We start from the raw sequence: 20,368 nt of genomic DNA, 5'->3' as shown, positions 1-20,368 counted from the left end.
ATGAATTCTATAGAAAGTCTGAATTAACTGTCTCTGTTGTAGCATCTAGATGTTTTCTCTTTCATTAAGACTTTGGGGTTTGAATGTACTTTGTCCAAAAAAAAAAAAAAAAAAAAAGAAAGAAAGAAAAAAAGAAAAAAAAAAACCCAAAAAGCATTAGAGCTTTATATAGTTCCTAAAGTAAAAAGCAAGAGAAAGATGGGTTTATATAACTGGCTTTTTTACATAAATATTACATCAGGATACATTTCAAGTGAAAACACACAAACACACACACACCCGTCTTCCTTATACTCTTTCTATTTTAAAATTCATTTCATACTTTAAATGTTGTTGGTTTTTCACAAAATAAGTAAAAACGAAGTCAAAACATCTCAAAATAAGTTGCCTTATATCATCTGGAAAATTAACCCACCATACAGGTCACAATGTCTCGTTTAAAGCCAGTTAAGGTGCTGACAATTACGGGACATTTTGCTGCAGCCTAGGGCAACTAGAAAGGGCCATGGATGTTAACTAACTCCCTTCTAAACAGTCTGAGAAAAGGGAAAAAAAAAAAAAACTGTAAGTTTCCCCATCTGTTATTTCCTTTTTTTCTTTTTGGCTGTGGAAAAGTAAAATTATGCAAGAGCTTTTGAATGTAAAGGCTGTGTGTGCTTTTTCCCTTTTTGTCTCTGTGTACCGGTTAAGTGATGTTGCGTAACTGAGTACAGAGTAGGCGGTTAGCGTTTACTATTGATTTACACTATGCCATCTAATGAATTCAGAACACTAAAAAGAAAGGAGCAGGAGAGGGAGGGAGGAGAAAGAGAAAGGGAGAAATAGGGAGAGGAAAAAAAAAGAATGAAGGAGAGGAAGAAAGAGCTTATTCAGAGAAACAGTTCTAATGACTGGAATAGGTTCATTTTTATTTCCTTTAGCTCTGACTTTTGGTTATTGTTCAGCTCTCACAAAAAATGGTCTTGGGCTGATGACCTCAATATTCCAATCCTATTTCTAATAAGGATTAGTGGCAGGTGAATGTCTGAAAGTTCTAATGTGTCAAATTACTTGAAAACCATTTCACTAAACTGTCAGACTCCTCCATATGCATCTATTTATGATTCTCTCTATGCATTTCTGAATCTGTATCTGTGATCACCATTGCTTTGGTCCTACTGGCTTACCCAATCAAAAATATTATTTGAAATATACCACAGGAATATCATCAGGGCAAAGAGAAATACATTCTATTTTACCCATCTCCTTTAAAAACACATAAATAACATATTTAGAAATCTTTAAATAGATCACTATTTTACTTTGAAAACAGACATGCCACAAATTGTTTGGCTGAACAAAACAGCCCAATATAGGACAATAAAAGAGAAATAGGCAAAATGAGGAAGAACACTAAACTGAGGAACAATATTCATAAAGAAATTTAAATAATTTCTTATGTCTATGGAGAGCCTTTAACTTTTGTTTGGGTGGATTACAGGCATTTTCAGTCTTTGAATGCTGCTCAATGCTTCCCATGCCATGTAATGAATTCCCAAAGCTTGGACCAGAAAGAAAGGGTGCAGTTGTTTCTGCTGCTAGGTACAGGTCCTTCCTGTACCTGAGTGCCCTCCTATGGCTGAGAACAACCACTAAGGTGAGAAAGAGAAAGAGAAGCTCTCTTTAGTAATCAGCTGAAAAGCTGGGCAGGGAACTTGGTTTCTCCATCAATGTGTGTTTGCAAATAATGACCGGGAAAAATCACAGGAGGTTATCCAAAGGAAAGAACAAGAGTTGGGGTTTCTAGTCATCCAGTTGTCTTCTCTTTTCAGCCATCTGAGCTTAGAAAATATTAAACCGATGCCTACTCTATACACTTCTCAAAGATGCTTTAATGACCAATGGTGGTATGCACACAGTTGTATATCCAGCACTTACCATGGTGCTTGGCACATTTTCTATACTCAGCAAATATTTATTGAAACTGAAAAATGATTACGGGAGAAATATCTCTGTAGAAAGAGTGCACTAGAAAGGCCTCAGAAAAATATATTCCAATGTTTTACAAGAAATCTTAGCCTATATTGCTCTATCATTAATCTGCAGACAAAATAATACTGTAAAAGAAATATCAGGCTGTTATTTAGGGGTCAGCTGACTTCAGTTCCATTTTATTAGGAAAAAGCTTAACAAAAATTATAATACTGATAACATCAGCAAAGTTTTGTGTTCATTTCCACCAGCCCTTTTGGGCTGTCTTTCATTTCAGTCTTGGGCACAGAAAAGTCCACTTTAATTTCCATGGACACATTCTAAAGAAAGTCATGGGATAGCAACGTAATTCATCTTTTAAAAAATATTGAGACAAATATAGCCATTTAGTAATGGACGAGATTATGGCTTTTTGTTTAAGGGCAAGGCAGGTTGAGTTTTGATTAGGTTACATAAATTTAAATTACTAGAAGGACAACCAAGAATGTACTGATTTCCATTTTCTTGGTTAAACAGCTTTTTCTTTTTTTTTTAGAAAAAAAAAATTCTGGCTTAGAAAATCAGAAATGCCATCTTTCAGTTAATTGGAGAATAAGACCTTTAGAAAAATAATTGCAACTACAATTTCTCAAAAATTCCAGTGGAAGATTCAACTTAAAGCATGTTTAGCAATAGTAGCCATATTCTTTTAAAAAACGGGGCTACCATCTTGTTAATTCTGTAGGACTAAGCACGTAGATCTTAGTCAAAACCTTCAGGGAGCTTTTTTTTTTTTTTCTCTCTCTCTCTAACTTTGGTCATCTATTTAATGTAATCAGAATCAGCAACTTCCTTCAATAAGCATCCTGGCAGTATGTCAACAAGATCATTCCATGTGCTCTTTCATTTCATGATTCTTAAAAGCGGATGAGAACTTGCCTGTCCTTCTTCATTTTATATATGAAGATTCTGAGGCTCAGAATTAATTTCCTCAAAGGCATATATTTTGAGGCAGAGCTGGGACTAGTATCTAAAGCTCACAGTTCGTTTTTTTCACAGCACAGACTAAATCAAAGTTGTATAAATTCAATCTTATTTTAAATGCCATAGGGGAAGATTTCAAAGGATTCTTTTATAAGACAAGGAATTCTTACATTATGTAAAATGTTCACCTCAAAGCTATCTTATACTTTTTTTTTATCTTAAATGTGAGCCTGCTATTCAAATTGTTGCTTCTCCTTTTCCTTGTCTTAATTTTTGACTCTTCAGAGTCTTTGCCTCCTGTCCTCTCACTTCTACTCTGTGTCTAGTTCATATATGGCCCTTCCTGACTTTATATTCTTCCTTCTTTCTCTCTTTTAATCTGTTTATCAAACTTTTATTTATTCTTGTTCCTCACAGAAATGATTTCCTTGTTAATGTGATATCCTCAGAAATTATAAAGGAAGAAAAAGTGTAAATTTAGTATTATTACAATGAATAGGCCTTTGATTTACATTTAAAACAAAACTGCAGTAAGATATTGACAAACAGAGTAACCTAAAGCTATAGGCTTCCCTACAGAAAGTTACAGCTGTCTAGACCTCCATATTATCAATATAGGGGATAGCATTTCAAAGTATCTCATCAAAGACAGAGAGCAAAGGCTCATGATCTCCAGACCACTCATTTCCCACTACACCAGGACACCTTTCGTTTCCCTTTTCTTCCTTTCCGTTCTACATTACAAATATTTGAGACTGAGTACGGCACAGCAGGAGGAGATCCAGAGAAATCTCAGTGGCTTAATGTGGTCAAACTCTCTCAATTCCAAACAAAAGTCAGAAAGACCTGCACACTAAAATTGTACTTACACAGAAAACGAACTCTGAGGAGGTTAAAAGAGTCTTCTGACATGAGAAAGTAGTCTATGGATAGCAGGGACATTGCTGCCAAAATCATTGTAATTAAGATTGGGTCAGTGTTTCCATTATAAACCTTATGCTTATGGGGTTTGTAATTCAGTTAAAATGATCAACTGTAGGCTGAAATGCAGCTCCAAGTATCTTAGAGTGGGAGGTGTTTCTCCCCTCCTATTCCTTAAACAAGAAAACACATAGCAACTATTTAATAATTTCAATGAGAGTGGTATTCTGACCCTTCCCCTACAAAGGGTAGTTAATCAATGAGCTTAATCTAGAGTGAGCCAAGGTGAGCAACATCCACTGTGGAATGAAGCACATTAACCTGGCATATGAATGGGCAATAAAAGGATTTCCTATTATTTCATAAGGCTTAATGTACACCACTCCATTCCACTGTACTGATGTGAACAGGCTTTCAGCAACACTTTGTTGAAAAGTCTCCCACTTCTCTTTGTTAACTTATTATTGGAGGAAACATTACAATTACAGGAGACAGGAATTTCTGATGGTTTCCTTAGATTTCTTTCCTCCTAAGCTCATTCTCAGAGTCACTATTGGATAATCAATAATTTCTAAAATCCCTTGCTCCTGTTTCTTTAGCATTGTCTACAATATCTGATAGTTACAGTATAATGCTATATGCCACCATGGTGTGGAGGGATTGGGGAGGAAATCATGGCTATACATTAAAATTAACAGGCCAGAGGAAACTGGTATTTATTGAATACATACTATATGACATATATTCCATTAATATTATGTCATTTAATACAAACCTGTGGTGAAGTAGCTGTGGCCCATGTTTTATAGATTAGCAACACAGTTAAAAAGCTGTTAGCTAACCTGCGTAAGGAAACAGAGCTAATTAAAAAAGTGGCGAAGTGAGGTTTGAATTAAGATCTGTTTGACTCCCAGGCCCATATGCACTGCAATGCACTTCAACACCAGAAACAGAATATGAAACCATCTAACTGAAAAACAAAAGTCTCCACGCCAATGATGAGAGAGCTACCTCATATTCCAAGTAGGAGGTAGAAAGGGTAAACGACTCCTAAAAAGAGATTCTTGCTTTGCTCTTGGCTCTGATAAATCCCTGTTTATTCATATGCAAATATCCAAATGCATATTTGGAAAATGTTTTGTCTTAGATAAGAAAATGCACAATCTCCTAGAAACCTTTAAATGAGACCAGACATTTGAATGTTTACAAAAATTCCTTTAAAGATTTATATTAGGAGAAAGTTTTAAAACATAATGCATAAAACAATCAGATGATTGGTTAGGCATGGTGACTATAGTCACCATGGGAGTCATTTTGGGAGGCTGAGGTGGGTGCATGGCTTGAGCCCAGGAGTTCCAGACCAGCCTAGACAACATGGTGGAACCCCACCTCTACAAAACACAGCAAAAAAAAAATTAGCAAGCATGGTGGCATGTGACTGTAGTCCCAGCTACTCTGGAGGCTGAGGCTGAGGCTGAGGATTGATTTAGCCCAGGAGACCAAGGCTGCAGTGAGCCATGATCATGCTACTGCACTCCAGTCTGAGCGAGAGAACGAGACCCTGTCTCAAACCCCCCACCCCCAAAAATCAGATGATTAATACATTAACACTTCAATCTGGATGTGTGTGTTTGTGTGTGTGTGTGTTTATGTGCATATAAACATACAAATATACACATACACAAATTTTTTTGTCTTTGCCAAAATTTCTGGTAATTATTATAAAGTACTTGGCAAAAGCTAAACAGTAAATATGCTACACCAGGAGAAAAGGAAACAAAGAACAAGAAAAGAGGAGTACGGGTATATAAATACTTCCCTCAGAAATCTAACCCTAAGACATTTTTTAAGCTAAATGGGACATAGTGCTTTAGTCTAAATTGTGTGTGTGTGTGTGTGTGTGTGTATGTGTGTAAAGATAAAGGAGTTTTAATATGTTATTTTGGCAAGTGATTATTTTTCTAAAATCTTTGCTGAATCGTTTTATGTAGATATATTATAATACCCTTGAATAAATAAACACTTGTTCAAGTTAACATTAGAGCTTATCAGGTAAATAACAGAATTTTAAAAAATTTGTAGTCTGAAACACTGTAAAGTGTGCCAACTTTATACATTACATTATTTGTTCAAAATAATTTATAAATTGAAAAGTACTCCATTTTATTCACACAATGCAGTTTTTTAAATGAATCTTACACAAGTTTGTGTGTGTGTGTGTATGTGTGTTAGAGAGAGAGAGTGTGTGTGTGTGATCCTCAAGACCACTAAGGCAGTCTTTAAAAATATTTTAAAACCATAATTTGGAGAAGAACTTAACAACAAAGTAACTGAAGCCAGATTTGAGAGAAGAAGAATGAACAGTTCTTCAGGAAGCACCAATACATTCCTTAACATTCAATAAGTCTTTATTGCTTTGCCCTTCCTTCCTTTTTTTCCTCCAGTCTAAACTCTGATTTGGAGCAGAAGTTACAAGGAACACATATTCTGGACCCTCTTCTCTCATCCCTGTAAGGAAAACCAATGGTAGACTAATAGTAGACTAATAGCAGAAAAAGCAATTGCAAACAACTTTGGCAGTTTTGTGGTACTGGGAAAAAGCAGGCTTTGTATTTGTACATTTCAAGGAATTTCTTCAAATTTTAGCTTCTTTGAATGTTCCTACAACAAAGTTGAGGAGCAGATAAGATCTGTTAGGGAAATAGATGAGGTTTAGAGAGGGAAAAAGGAGGCACTACTTTTTTTTTTTTTCCAAATAGCATTCAAACACATGAGCAAGATATAACTTGCAACATTAAAAAGTAAATTAGCTAGCTAAAAATAACTCACAATACCCTTCTCACTAAAACAAAATAAAATAAAGCAAAAACTCACAACCAATTATTTTGACTGGTAAAAACAGACAGTGATATGAAAGTAACAGATGGAAGCCCAGTTTTACTCACACAACACACTCACTAAAGACAATTGCAAGCATCCCCATGACAATAACTTAACAATGGTCACTTTAGCCTGAGATATCTCCTTTAGGTGAGTTTTCTTAAAGACTTCAGAGGGGCTTGTAGAAAATACTGTAGAATGAAACCAACTCATCTGTCTATACCTAGAAATAGGTGAGAGTTGCAAATCACAGCCTGTGGACAAAAGGGATCCAGGTGTCACATTTGCCAATCTTTTTGCAAGACTGGAATAGCTTTTCTTATTTATTTTTTGTTGTATGGCAGTATTTTCAGGAGAGATGACATTTCTGTACTTTGAAAAACACAACACTACACAGCACCTAAAAACTTTCCTAAATCAAATAATTAACAGTAATAAATCTTCCTGCTAATTTCTCCTCAAAGTTGAAAGAAAGGTTATTTTCTTACCTTACACTGTGCCTTCTGATATGACAGTGTCAATCAGTCAATAATTTCAATGTCAGTTACTGATTTCCAACTCCTTTATTACAAAGATTTCAAGCAATAATGAAATGGTGCTGATCTGCTTGCTTTCACTCTATATAACGTCTATATTTATATGCTTATGCTTCTATTTGGATCTATATTTATCTGCTTTATCTGCCTACAGTGCATCTGTTTCTCATACACACAGACATATATTTATATATATACACACATACTGTATATATATAGGTTATATATAAACACACATACCCACAAAAATGTATGAATGTATGCTAGTGTGCTTACTTCAACAACCATGCAGGTGTATAAATATTCAGGCACATGACAAATATACAAAGAACATAAATGCACACGTAAACATAGTTACACAGGAAAAAGAATATCTTAACAACAGCCCTGTCTGCCATACTTGGCTGTTGGCCTTTTAGACTTACACACTGTTGAATGATATGTCATAGATTACTCTGAGATGGAGAAAAATCTTCTGAAGGCAAAAGTATATAACTAAATCAAGATAATGCGTTCTAACTCACTCATTTTCACAATGAGGAGTTTGAGATACTAAGGTGAAGAGCAAAGATTTTACAGCTTTCTGGAGGCAGAGCGGGAAGTTTTACCCAAGTCTCTGCCTGCTAGACAAATGCTCTCTCTACTACTATGCTTAACTGAAAGGATGAAAACAATTTTTTCAAACTCAATATCATTATTTTCTAATTGCCACTCTTTCCCATTCTTCCCTTTTCTTGCTGTGTGAAATGTAAACAACCAACATTCACTGAGGGTCAGGCACTGTTCTAAATATTCTATATGGACTATATCATTTAATCTGTATAATATCTCTATATAGTAGGTATTATTATTCAAAATCTTAGTTTAGTGAATTAAATAACTCATTCAAAGCTACACAGCTAGTAAGGAAAAGGGCTGAGCTCCCATAATACTCAAGACCCATGTTTTTCCCACTTAACTATGATGCCTTCCTTAATACATATTTGAATGTAATACTAACCCTTCCCTCACCATCACAGCCTGATAGTCTCAGAAATCTAATATTTGATCATTTCAGAACACACGACAAGTTTAAAGCAGAGGTTCTGTCAGCCTGAGGAAAACAAAATAAAGGGAAGTAGAGCAGGTAGAAGGTACATCCCTAGTATGCAGCACATGCCCTATACTAGAGAACTGAAATATGCAAAATTCCCCCCAAAAAATTATTCCAGTGATAGTGTGATGTGATTTAAAGCCTTAATAACTTACAGTTTATGAACATTTTATGTCTTTTGCAAAGGATTATGGCAAACTGATAATACTGAATCAGATCAGAAATAGGACCGTAAGAAGGCAAAGGGAGAATAGCAAAAGGAAGAAAGACCCACACCCACTTCTTCCTCTCTCGGCACAACACTTCCAAAAGCAAACACCTATTGAAAACAACAAAGCCAGTATCAAAATTTGGTATTTTCCCCCACTCAAGTGTCAGAGACAAATTCAGAAAAGAAACCAAGTCTACATAAGGTAGGTAGTTTTATACAAATCTCTTCAGATAGTAACCAGTTGTGAGCCATCCCAGCACAGATTTTACACTTTGGCCGGCCAACCCAGAACTCAGCACAGGGAGATATCATGTGGATTTGTGAAACTCCCTGGGGCATACTGCATCCGTAAGCCAAAGAACAGAAATTATACTGATCCATACATGTAGCTCTTCATTTGTGACATATTGATAATTACTCTTCATTTGTGAATTAAATCCTAGTTATAAAAACAAGTTTCAGACATTTGTCACAAATAGCACCTTTTACTTAACTCTTTCGTAACACCATCTAGCCATGGTCTATAGGAAATGGGAGCTACCATACTCCCACATAGGTCACGATATTATAGGAAGAATATGATGTGGAGAAAGAGAGAGACAGACTTGAGTTTGAATCCCAGGTTTTCCATTTATTAACAATAAAGCTTTAGGCATATCACTTAAACGGTTCTGAAACCTCATTTTCATCACCTGTGGAATAAAGAATAAAACCATCTATTTTGCAGGAACATTGTGAGGATTGGAGACATCCCAGCACAAAGTCCCCCTCATAAAAAGGGGGCATTAAATATTAATTATTATATGTTTAAGAAGGCTATTTGTATGTGACTTTCTCTTATATAAATGATACATAAATCCGGGAGTAACAGAAGATGTGAGGTACTTTTTATGCTGTTTTAATCAAAGACAAACTTTTTGGTGATCACATGTGTTCCATGTAAAAGTGTAAATAAAAGCATATCACAGTGTAACATTTTCAGTGGACGATTTTAAAGCACTTAATAACCCTTGACTTTTTGTGATTGCTGGCATCCTCATTTAACAGTTGGGCAAAATGGGGTTCAGGGATACATCCTCCAAATCAATAATAGTAATAAAGAAATCACCAGCAGGGGTTAGTAGAATGCCTGTTTTCAACATCTAAATCCCACAGTGTCCAGCTAAGGAATAACTGCTGCAAAGTCACAGATACAAAGGGCCACACTTTCCCCAAAGCTCTTCGAGATTATTCACTGAGGTCAAAACATTAGGTAATGCTGTGTACATCTGCTGAGATAACAAGGGTGAGTCAGGGTTAGGTCACGGTTCCAGGTTAGAGGGGTGGGGTGAAGAGCGGCTTTCAGATCAAATGATGAGAGTAGTTTAGTTTAAGCAAAGAACAAGACATACAGTATTTTAAGTAAGAGGGGAAAAAGGGGGGTGCAACTACAGCCAAGAGAAGGTGGGTGGGAATACAGCCCCTGTGGGGCTCACATGGGTAACTGTGGCTCAAAGAGGAAACCCACCCACATTCACACACACTGAGAAGCGAACAAAAAGCCCAGGGTGCAGCATAAATCCTGCTATCCCAATAACACACACAGATGTTCCACCATTGTTTTCTTTTATGCACATTTTAATTAAGAGATCAGAATCAAGCATTACAATGTTATTAAATGGCTTGTTTACATTTTTGCTATATGTCATTTATAATGCATTTTCTAAATGTGTGTATATCTATTCAGAAGGACTATCTGGAATTTTTATATCAGTGCTACAGTTGTCCCACTAACTCACAACCATTTTTGCTAACCAAATATATGTTAGAAATCCTTTTCAGTTTAAGCTATGGGACAGGAGCTCTCCTTCTTTAATTCTCAGTCAAGCAATTCCCTATCTCCAGTCACACCTTTAAGCATGACGAAGTCCACCACAGTACTTCAAGACAATAGGAAGGTCAGGTACACTGGCAACCTTTCTGATTTTTCACAAGAGTCTCAATTTCAAATATTCTCCTATTGTCCTCATAAGAAAACAGTCTTCATAGACATGCCAGACCCTTTCCCTAGAGCAGTTTTGAAAATGTCAGGAACTTGAAGCTACCACATGAAGGACCCTGACCTATGAATGTCCCCTGGAGAGGACACAGTGGAAGAAGTGGGAACTAGTGGATTTTTTTTTTTCCTCTCCACAATCCATCTCCTATTTGCAGTCTACAACTTATCCCTATTTGCCTGGGCAGGAATTTGAGTTCTCTACGTTATTCTGGAGTTAAAACAAGTATGCCTTTCCCATCTCTCAGATTCCACAGATATCAAGACTGATGCACGCAATCCACCTGCACATGTGCATCACAGGTATCCTGTAGTCTGCCTGCATCATATAACTTAATTACTTTTAACCACAGGGCATTGTCCTAAAGCCCACTATTTATATTGTACCTTATCAATCATGGTTCTTGGAACTGTAAAGTCTCAGAAAGCAGGAATCACATCTCCTCCATGTTCAGTTAAACGCCTAATGCATTGTGAGTGTTCAGTTAGGACAAGTAAGAGAGGTAAGGTTTTTTTCTTTCTATTTGTTTGTTATCCAGGATAAGCAGAATGCTTGTACAGAACATGCATAAGAAAGAAACGCAATCTAATCTCACTGTCAATTTATATTCTGTAAACTGTCTCATTTGCAGCATAAATGTCTACAAAAATGTTTCGGTTACTCTAAGTGTAAACCTTAAGGTAAGAGTTAAATTAAGTCCACTACAACTGGTGGACCAGAAAGGACTCAGAGAAAAGCAACAGCATGGCTTCGAATCAAGTCACTTTTGGAAGAAAACTTTAAGATGTTACTATCGAAAAAATAAAACTGGCAAAATGCTTTGGAGGGCATCTTAGCAATATGCATCAAAAACTTAAAAATATATGAAGACTGTTGACCCAGAAATCTCAACTCTAGGAATGTATCTAAAGGAAATATTCAAAGATCTACACAAAGATTTAGAAGCAAGAATATTTATCATGGCATTATTCATAATTGTGAAAGACTGGTAACCTTGTCTGACAATAGAGAGTTGATTAAATAAATGATAGTACATTCCTAGACTTGAATACTATGCAGTTTAAGAAATCATATTTTCTATACCACTTAATTATATGAAGAAATAGTTTTGGAATACTGTTAAGTGAAAAGGCATATAACCAACAATATATGTACAGGAAAATATATCGTTTAAGCAAATATTGCTAAGTTAAATATTGTTAACTTAAATATTGTTCAAGAAGTGATAGTTGTGTACACGCAAGGTGGAAAAAGACCAGAAAACACTAGAAGTGCTTGTTTCTGGGTAGAGAAATTATAAATAATTTTTGTTTATTTGAGCTTTTCCATAATAAAAGCACATTTATTTTATAGTAAAATATTACTTAAAATATTCATCTATACCAACCTTCCTTCTCTAAAGGCATAAAAGTGACTCTCTGTAGGCACTTTTTTGTCTCTAGAAGTCTTCCTTCTCCTGTTTTTATAGATGTATGTGTTGCATTCTAAAATCTTAAGTATTTGGGACTATGTAGTTATAAAAGATACCCTACCTTTTAAACAAATAAAAAATCTTATTAGCTCTGTGGTTTTAATCTTAGGTTCCTCCTTAGAAAAAATACCAATTTCTCTTTAAGTCCTATATTTTGCTTTCAATTCAGCCTCCATAGTATTAATTAGTTACATTACTTAGGCCTGCAGCATAACACTTTCATGGTACTTCTCATTCTCATAGTTCTTTGTAAGAGACACCACCCTTCTCATGGTTCTTACTCATCCCTACACCCACACTTGACCATAGGTAATTGTGCAAGAGATCATAAAGTAGAAAGAAAATGAAGGAAGCCTTAAAAGGCCAAGGTAGTTCCAAGTTATAAAACAGGGAAAGGCTGTTTATTAGTACTAAAGGAAAATTTAGGCAGAATTGTGGAGAAAATCCGAGCCATAATACTTAACAGTGAACTGGAGTAAAGATCCAGGAGCTCCTGGTGCAGAGAGAGACAACTCTACCTATCAATCCAGTACATGCTACTCACATAGGACTATTAATACTAGTAAATCACCACAGCTTTAGGAGGGGCAAATTGTTCTGGAACAGGCTCCCTGTGGAAAATACAAGTGCTAGAGCCTTTCCATAGCCTATAATCAGGACTTCCAGAAGTAACATCCAGGCATCTTAATTTTAAGCTCCAAATGTGATTCTGAAGTATACTAGAGGTGAGAATAAATGGGCTACTGGGGAAGTTCAAAACCCTTAGCTCTAGCCAACTTTTATAAACTCATCTCCCTTAACTTCACAAACACATACACTCTGCTCATGCTATTCTCTAACCTTGCTCCGTCATAAAGAGAAAGCTAGTTTATGTCTTTGTACAATCTACTTATGACTTTATATCTTGAAAACCCTGACTGCTCCTTACTACCTGTTCAAATGTTCACTAATTCCAACAATGGGTTAGAGTTTCACCTCCCTACTAATTCACACTGATTTTTCCCCACATTAAACTACAGAATCTGTGTCTTCCCCCACTTCTACTGTTATATCATTATGAAGCAATAATTTATGTTTGTCTTACATCTCAATATGATCATAAACCATATGTGTCCTTAGAAAGTGTTCATATGGTTTTGCTGGTACCTCTTTGCAAGGTATATCAGGGAATTAAAACAAACAGACTGAATTGACAACAGTACTTGCATATTCATCATCAAATAATATGGAACATGTATATTTGCCTCCAAAAATTCTCAGAGTTCATTCCTCATACCCTGTAGGCTTACGCTGTAAAGAAAATACATATGCAGAAATAAAAACAGAGTTTGAATCTCCAGTCCTAATCCTTCCTGTGAACTCCTGTCTCATGTATCCAACTGCCTACTACATCTCTTTATTTGGAAAAGAATTTCAAATTCAACATGCTCCAATACTAACTCATAATTATCTCTTTCCCAAACCTGCTCATGTCTCCAAATCCCCTATAGCTCCCAACTCCATGGGATATGGCCATTTATCCAGTGACTGAGGTGAAACACCCGAAATTCATCACACCTCATGTCTCTCTCATGTAAAACCACATTGAGATCCTCAGCAGCTTTTGTCAGCCCTACCTTCAAGTTATGCAGAGTTGAACCACTTTTCATTCCCTCCTGACCGCCATTGCCCTTCGTATAACTGGGCTACTACAATAACTACTGCATGCTCTTCCTCTATCACCGTGGCCCTGTTAGACAATTCTCCACAGTGTAGCCCTGGAACTCTTTTAATATGTAAATGAGACCATACATGCTTTAAAGAATCCTCTATAACTTTCTGTCAGTCTTTACCATGGCCTATGTGAGCTGGTCCCTACTTATCTACATGATCATTCTGACTTAGGTCCACTTGAGCCACACATTTCTTCTTGCTCTTCCTGGAAAATTCCAAGTTGTTCTTACTTCAAAGTCTTTATAATATCCATCCCCTTTCCCTAAAATGTTCTTCCTGCTCATCACCACATGCTTAGGTTCTTCTCATTATTTAAATATTTGCTCAAATATCTTCTGCTCAGTGAGACCTTTCCTACCTACCCTATTTCAAATAACACTTTCTAAATTATATATCCCTATTTTCTTTTTTTTTTTTTTTTTTTTTTTTTTTTGAGGCGGAGTCTCGCTCTGTCTCCCGGACTGGAGTGCAGTGGCCGGATCTCAGCTCACTGCAAGCTCCGCCTCCCGGGTTTACGCCATTCTCCTGCCTCAGCCTCCCCAGTGGCTGGGACTACAGGGGCCCGCCACCTCGCCCAGCTAGTTTTTTTGTATTTTTAGTAGAGACGGGGTTTCACCGTGTTAGCCAGGATGGTCTTGATCTCCTGACCTCGTGATCCACCCGTCTCGGCCTCCCAAAGTGCTGGGATTACAGGCTTGAGCCACCGCGCCCGGCCATATCCCTATTTTCTACCTCCTTATTATGCATTATTTTCTTCCTAGATCTGATTATTATTTAAAATGATATTTTTTTGTTTACATAATTATTGGCTGTCTCTCCTTCCACTATAAAACAAGTTTCATAGGAAAGTTTGTTTAATTTCTTACTATATCCCCAGTAATTAGAACAATGTCTGAAACATTATAGGTGCTTGATAGCTATTCAATGACTGAATGAATAAGTAGATGAATAAAGTATTCCAGTACTTATAAATCTCATCCCAGTCACATAAACTTTAAATAGAAAATCTTCATTCTGCATGGTGCAGAGGCTCCTCTGGATTGTCCCAGAGGCCTCTATTCTTTCCATCTGACTGCACAGGCCAGTCTGGGAAACCACCTACATGCAATAGCTCACATCTTATAATATGCTTCTTGGGAGGAGTAAGTCAAATTAGATAGTTAACTAAAAATGATATCACTGAGTTTATAAAGGAGATGTTTTCCCAGCCCAACTGGTCCTGGTAAGTTAGACTGGTATCAAATGCTGACATGGCAATCGTGTACTTGGTGAACGGTCAATCTGGAGAAGAGTGAGCTATACTTTTATACTATTCATTTTGTGAAAATTCCAAGTATAGTTATCTTCGTACCCACAATGTTAAGAACATTGCTGAGCAGACAGTAGAGCTTCAATAAATGTTTATTCAACAGACGAACAAACTAATCCATGAAGTAAATAACATTCTAAGTGCTATTCTTCTATGTCTAAGCTTTGACGACATATGCTATATAAAATTCATTCTTGCAATTTCCCTTCATAAATTAGATTGAAAAACTCATTGTGAAGGACCATGTCTTATCCATCTTGTATCCCAAGTTCTTAGTACGGTGCCGGATGTAAAAGGAAGAAAAACTCCAAAGCAATGGATAGAGAAGTTAGATGTCCTGGCAGCAATCAGTGAGTATTAAAGAATGCTGGTCTGATGTGATTATCAGATGTTAAGTGATGAAAATCATGCCAGCTAACATATGGATTTCTACTCTGTTTCTGTGAAAGACTTGAGCTCTAAAATTAGTTCCCGAACACAGAGGATCAGAGTTGAAGGTGATTATTTACTATGAAACTGCTACTTTCCAGAGTATACATGATCAAAGTGCTAGAAACTTAATGCATGAAAATCTACACTTCTTTACTCAACCTCTCTTATAGTTATATAAAATTCCTTAGCAAATTAATGCTATAAAAAAGAGTTCAGGCCAGGCGCGGTGGCTCACACCTGTAATCCCAGCACCTTGGGAGGCTGAGGCAGGCTGATTACCTGAGGTCGGGAGTTTGAGACCAGCCTGACCAACATAGAGAAACCTCGTCTCTACTAAAAATTCAAAAAAATCAGCCAAGTGTGGTGGCACATGCCTGTAATCCCAGCTACTCGGGAAGCTGAGGCAGGAGAATCCCTTGAACCCAGGAGGCAGAGGCTGCGGTGAGCTGAGATCACGCCATTGCACTCTAGCCTGAGCAACAAGAGTGAAACTCCATCTCAAGGAAAAAAAAAAAAAAAAAAAAGAGTTCAGTTTGTTCACTAAAGGGCTCAATTTGTTCACTAAATAAAATGATACAACAGTTTGCTCATGAAATCAAAGCCTTTTCAAATATAAGAAGCAACAGAGATGACAAAATATATAATGTAACTATTAAATCAATATGCCTTGCAAGTATCCATCATGGTTATAGTACTAATTGCCTTGGTTTGTCCAAGACTGAGGATGGATGTGAGCTTTTCCGTGTTCAAACAGAGAAAGCTCCAGGCTAGTCAGGACAAGTTGGTCACCCTAATAATGGTATAACGTGCTAAGTTGAATATCAGTTATTCCGATTTATTTACATGTCAGATCTACAGGTACATGTAGAATATATCATAGATAACTAGGCATTACTAGGTTATAAGATGATTAAGAATTAGTCTGTACTAGTATACCATATGAAGTGCAAATCCCTTGTTTCATTTTCTCTTCATTTCCCCTCCCAATGTTGGACTTCTTATGTTTTTAAATTGTATACTTATATTGATTTTATTATAGTCAAATACATTAATTTGGGGTGTTAGGACAATTTCTTTTCCTTCAGAAGAAAAGGGAAAGTGAGTAGCAGCAATGGAGATGGGTCTCAATTGACGCACGAGCTCATCTGTTTTTCACAACCCTAAGTGTGGTAATTCCCCGCAGAATTAAATTTAATTTCCTAACACAGAAATTAAAATTTTCCTAACTGAAAATGCCGGCTTTTTACATATTCCAAAACTGAACACATGAAGATTGAACTCCAAAAGTAAGGCAAGATCTACAGAACTATCCCAGCCCTAATTCTGCCTAGACACTAAACTGAGACAGTCCCCTGTGGTCTCCTTATGGTCCTGATGGCCCCCTCAAAGCGTCATCTGGCTTTAAGAGAGCTTCAAAATAGTAATTGGTCTTTGGGCACAGAAGAGCCATTGGAATCTGGATTAGAGTCTGAAAAATACTGCATTTTCCAAAGAGATTACAATGCCAGGCTTTGAACATTGAAGGGTAATATCTGCTTTCTAAGTATCTCTGGTCAGTCTCAGTAACTAGACCTACTTTTGAGGCTCCATTTCTGTCTTTTAAATTTAATGATAAAAAAGAAATATCTAAATTTATAATATACATGAAACAGTGAAATTAGGAGAAAAATTCTATTTGATGTGTGTCTATTTTTTTAAGCTCCCATGACTAAAAAGATCAACAGTTACCTACATTTGTAATATTTATGCCTCCCAGACTCAGTGTAATGAGTTTCATCTCTGTTCGAATTTTTATAACTGACTTTCACTTACCTGTGAAATAGGTAATAGGAAGCCTTGGTAGGTGTTTTCCCTAAAGAATCCGATGCAAAAGTTAGACCTACTGCAAAGAATGGAGAGAAAAAAATGTCACTCTAATATACTACTACTATATTCCTCTGCTTTTTGCAGGAAAGGAAAGCTATCACCCTAGACAGAAACACTGAAATAAGTGAAGTACAGATGAGTGATTAATCAAAATCTGAAAATCATAGTCTTCAGCTTTCTCTTCCATGAAACCATGGTGTGTCCTCTTAACTTTGGCCAAGTGCCCCGCTAAGATAATTCTTCCATGAGTTGAACGTGTTTCAGAGCAAAACCTTGTTTTAACTGATGGTTTTAAAAAGCCCAACTCTACATTCTGCTCAAGGCTTTGGTTACGTAGGTAAGCCAAAACAGAGGAGACATGACTTCCTCCATTAAACTGGCTGGAGCCCAGGTTACACTATTTCAGCCTAAATAGAAAACCTCTGCTTTTCAATCCCTTTGTTCTCTTGGATGTCACAGCTTCCTGCTCTATTCGCTTCCTTTTATAGTCTTCTCTCACCAAGCATTTCAGGAAAAAAAAAAAAAAAAGCTAAATAAAGATCACAGCCTGTTCCATTGTGTCCCCTTCTTCTTCATCATCTTCTTTTCCATTTGTGCAATGTTGTGGCACCTATTAACTACCAATGTTTTCAGAATGACATTATACAAGGTGCAGGCTGTACCACTGTGCCCTAAAAATATCAACAACTGCATTAGTCTCACAATAATTAATGGCAGGCATTATGCAAATGACAACTTTTTCGCTGCAAAATAATGACATTTCTTCATTTTGAGCAGAGTTATGCAAAACAATGAATTTAGGATGATAAATCACACAGGAGAATTAGAAAGCCATAACGTTCCTGCCCAGGCAGGCAGAAAGATAGACAGACCAACAATTTAGAAGACATTGTTTGTTCTCACACCACTATAAAAAATCATAGCCAGTCGGCCATTAATGTGTGTAGGTTTTTTTCCTTCTCCCCTTTAGGCAACAATGCATAAGGGGATGCTAAATTCTAGCAATTGGATCATTACAAGTCACAAGCAAATTTTTCTTTATTAACCTTAATAAGTCATTCACTCAGAGACTATAGTCATCAAGCAAATAAAAAGTATCACATGCCATTCTGCTACACATTAACTAATTCCTTATGCAAACATCACAACATATAGCAATTACTGCCGCTCAAAAAAACAAAGTCATTTTCAATTTATTTTATTGCTTTTATACTTGGCCATTTCCTGTAGCACATTATCGTTTCTTTCCATAACAACCCGAGGTGGAATGAAGAAGAATTTCAGTAGCAATGAGCCCCTTCCTCTAGCCACCTTTGTCACATCTTTTTCCCCTCCTGGGGGCTTTTAAGGAAGGTTAGGGATAAGGTATATGTGTGCTCCTTCACAGGAAATGTCCATCAAGCTCTGAGAGAAATGGTACATTCAGCTGCTATTCTTGCAGCAAAGAGAGTGTGGGGTAGGCAGAAAGACCCAAATCTGTCTCCCACATTTGCTACCATAACACTGGCAGCTTTCCTTTATTCAGTAAAACAAGGTAAAAGTGCAGGCTTAGAGCTGTCCCTAACAGGTGAACATTAAAGTCAATATATGCAATGTTGACCTGGATATAGTAATGGTTAATGAGAATTATGAGGCTAGCTCGTCTTGCTTCATTCGGCACATAACTTGTTCCTTCCAGAATGCTGAATGAAGAGCAATAATAAATGCTGAACACTACCCCCCAACATGCACAATATTAAATAAGATCTTTGTGTCTGTGTGTATCTTTAATTCTATGACATCCTTTATCCAAGACTCCCAGGATGTGAAACAAATGCTAAACAAACCTTACGCATTGCTAGCAGATTCTTTTAGCCCATTTTACAGACTGACAAATGGATTCTGAGCAACTAGAGGCTTTACACAAAGTTGGACTGAAACAGGTCAGATTATCTTTCTAATGTTCTAACCTCTGAGGCCCGTGGCCTCTTTCTCATAATCATGAGCATTCTTTCCTGTTGATAAACAATTATGCTGTAAATAGCCAGTACATGTCCCTTTTCACACAATAGGATGATAATCTCTCTCTGTTCTCCTAAATCCACAATCCATTCCCCCCTTTTTAAGGTAGAACATTTCCAAAATACACACGGGAAAAGCTCCCTTTTCAGTTTCTGCTCCTGAAGGTAATAACATTTTGCAGTTCTCCTTAAATAAAATCCAGCCCATGCTGGATCAATAAGAATGATGCCCATTTCCCTAATGGCAGCCGATTGCCATTTGCTATTCAAATCAGACTAGATAAATTACAGTACATGCCAGGGAACAGGCCAGTGAATTAAGACAGGCCTCCAGAGGACCAGCGATATTATTAATCTTTTAAGACACTATCATATTTCTTCTTGACAGTGTGCGTAGACTCACAGACACACTGCACCCAGATTGAAATATCAGCTGCTGAAAAAAATCAATAGTGCTAGAAACACAATAATTTTTGGTCTGCAGGGCCTACACTAAGCAACACTTGTACCCCTCCTGTGCCATCTCTTCTCCCACTTGCCATTTGCCATATTCGCCTCCTACCTTTTTGCTCTTCCCTTTTCATTCTCTGGCTTTAAAAGCTTGTAAGTCCAAATGACAAGATATTATGAAGAGGTTTCCACTGCTAACACTGGCCATTGTGGTTACAGAGTGGATTTTTCATGGGTTGTTTGAAATGCAATTTTACTAGTCTGGCAAAATGTTTTGGCATGGGATTGTTTTTCCTATGAACTTAATATAGACCTTCAACTCTTATGCACTTGATTCTGTATTATGAAGAAATGCAAATATTTAAAGTGGTGGCCATACCTGAAAGTTCTGAGGAAAGTGGAATGGACAGAAAGGAAAGTAATGGAAATCTAGCCCAGAGATGAAAAAAAGTGTGTGTGGTGGGGGTATTCACTGAAGATCCAGGAGAATAAACAAAACAAAACAAAAGGCTACAG

General features: G+C 36.8%; 1 protein-coding gene across 16 annotated transcripts in view; it reads right to left on the bottom strand.

The window, feature by feature from the left end:
- ZBTB20 (zinc finger and BTB domain containing 20) overlaps positions 1-20,368 on the bottom strand; it is an 845,365-nt gene that overhangs the window by 393,413 nt on the left and 431,584 nt on the right. For 4 of the 16 annotated variants that reach the window (XM_033211195.1, XM_033211194.1, XM_033211190.1 and 1 more), the window contains one exon: positions 17,349-17,418. The exons of the other annotated variants lie outside the window; for them this stretch is intronic. The gene's annotated coding sequence lies outside the window, so the exon portion shown is untranslated. The remainder of the gene's footprint in view (positions 1-17,348; positions 17,419-20,368) is intronic. 16 annotated transcript variants of the gene reach the window in all.

Source organism: Trachypithecus francoisi, unplaced genomic scaffold, assembly GCF_009764315.1.
Source record: "Trachypithecus francoisi isolate TF-2019V2 unplaced genomic scaffold, Tfra_2.0 Lachesis_group0, whole genome shotgun sequence".
NCBI classification, from domain to species: Eukaryota; Metazoa; Chordata; class Mammalia; order Primates; family Cercopithecidae; genus Trachypithecus; species Trachypithecus francoisi.
The sequence above is the reverse complement of the archived record's forward strand: the minus strand, read 5'-3'. Positions and strand labels throughout refer to the sequence as shown.